The sequence below is a fragment of the Phytophthora infestans genome, genomic scaffold (assembly GCF_000142945.1).
Source record: "Phytophthora infestans T30-4 supercont1.128 genomic scaffold, whole genome shotgun sequence".
NCBI lineage: Eukaryota > Oomycota > Peronosporomycetes > Peronosporales > Peronosporaceae > Phytophthora > Phytophthora infestans.
In genome coordinates, this window is record NW_003303631.1 from 182,275 (window position 1) to 184,806 (window position 2,532).

Below are 2,532 nucleotides of genomic sequence, written 5' to 3' on the forward strand. Positions count from 1 at the left end.
GGGCCCGTCCAGCGGCACCGTCGGATCCTTTCGTGTTCCACCCTCGCGGACGGCTCTAATCGATCCTCCCCGGCTGCCCAGGGTCTCCTCCTGGAAAGAACTTCCTTTGGTGGTCTCCAAGGGTTGGTGAGAGTTGAGACAGGTCTGCCCGATCACCAGACACGTCGTTTACGCCCCCTCGAAGAGAACACCGTCAGTGATGAACGACGGGCCCCCCCCGTCCCAAAGAGCGCCGGAACAAAAGTCCGCTCTCGAGAAGCGATTTCGCAGCGCAGTCCCTGGGAGTCCTTGCGCGAGTCTGGTAATCCAGTGTACGAGACCGTCCGCGAATACGCGGACGTCTTCCCCGATAAGATTCCAGCCGAACTGCCTGCCGATCGAGGCGTCCGCCACGAGATCGACCTCGCGCCCGGTTCGAAGTACTGTGTGACGCGGCAGTGGCCGCTGCCGCGAGACCAAGTCAAGGCCATCGACGACTTCTTCGAGAATCGCCGTAAAGCGGGTCACGTGCGTGAGAGTGTCTCTCCACATTCGAGCCCAACGTTCTGTGTGAAGAAGGCCACAGGCGGATGGCGCATCGTTCATGCCTTTAACAAGTTGAATGATGCGACCATCCCCGCGCAAACCCCAATTCCCCGGAAGGACATGGTGCTCGACACCATGGCGGGCAGTGTCGTCTTCAGCGCCATCCGACTTGACCGATGGATTCTATCAGATCTTGATGAGACCGAGCGACATCCCCCTGACAGCGGTCAGCACCCCCAGCGGTATGCTCTGGGAGTGGCTTGTGATGCCACAAGGCTTGAAGAATGCTCCCGCCACGTTCAATCGCATGGTCTCCCATGTGCTGCGTCCGCTTCGAGACTTCGCACCGAGCTACTTCGACGACATCTTCGTGCACAGCCGCGCTGAGGATGGTCTCAGCGCGATAGAAGTCCACTTGAGGCACTTAAAACAGGTCTTCCAAGTGATGCGCGAGAACAAGTTGTACGCGAACCTGAAGAAGTGTATCTTCTGCGCGCCGGAGATTCCGGTGCTGGGCTGCTTCGTGGGCAAGGACGGCGTTCGCGCCGACCTGGAGAAGGTGTCCTCTATCTGCGCATGGCCGTCACCAAAGAACCCCACTGAGTTGCGTCAGTGGTTGGGGCTAGCAAATTATCTCCACAAGTACACGAAGAATTACGCCGGATTGATCCAGCCCCTCTCATCACTCCTGAAGAAAGATGCCACATGGGTCTGGTCACCCGCGCACCAAGCCGCCTTCGACTCAGTGAAGAAGAGCCTCGCTGAGGCGCCGATCCTAGCTCTTCCCGACGACTCGAAACCATATCACGTCGTTTGCGACGCCCAGCGAAACCTGTGATTTTGCCCTCGGCTGTGCCCTGATGTCGTTTGAAGAAGCAGGAAGTGAACGGTCGTCCGCTATCTCGTCTCGCACAGATGTAGCCAGCGAGCGCAGCTATTCTGTCCACCACAAGGAGCTTCTCGCGATGCGCTACGCTCTGATAAATTCAGAGTGTACTTACTCGGCGAGCAAACCTTCGCGGTGTATACCGATCACGCATCGCTAAGGACAGCGATGAAGAGCCCTCATCTTTCCCAGATAATGGATCGCTGGTTGTCGTTCTTCTCCGAGTATAATTTCGTGGTTCACTACAAACCCGGCAAGAACAACATCCTTGCAGATGCTCTGTCTCGTCGTCCAGATTACGACCCACGCGATTCGCTGGGTCGACAACCGCTGCATGATGAAGACGACGAAGACAACTGTGCTATGTGCTTGGCGTCGGGATTGAACCTGACGAGCGTGTCTTCAGAAACCCCACTCCGCGACGAAATCCGGACTGTGTATGAATTCGATTCGGTCTATTCGAGTATTCTGGAACATCTCCGCTCGCCCAGTGAAAAGACACTGAGTGCTTTGTCCCGCTCCACACGCCATCAGATCGATAGGTATCGGATTGAAGACGGGCTTTTAACGTACAGCATCGATCGCTTCGATGCTTCGCGTGTAGTGGTTCCCAACGACCCTGACTTGCGCTCGCGGATCATCCACGAGTTCCACGATATCCCCCTTGGCGCTCACTTGGGCCGTGAGAAGACATTCGCCGCGGTGTCGCGCGACTTTTACTGGCCCCACATGTATAAGTGGGTGCGCAAGTGGGTGAGGACCTGCGAGATCTGCCAACGCGTGAAACCGTCCGCGTCATCGCAGGCTCCCCTGCGTCCCTTACCAGTGGCCACCGAGGCATGGCGCTCGGTGTCGATGGACTTCGTCTTTGGCCTCCCACCCGACTCCGCCTGGCGCTCCGGTGTCCTGGTATTCGTCGACAGGGTTCAGCAAGATGGTTCACCTCATCCCGGTCCCGGATACGATCACCGCGGCCGATACCGCGGTGCACTTCGTGGATGCAGTCTTCCGTCATCATGGCATGCCCGAGTCCATTGTTTCGGACCGCAAGCCGCGGTTCACGTCCGCTTTCTGGACGAAGCTCTTCGTACTGTCAGGGACAAAGCTGCTGATGTCGACGC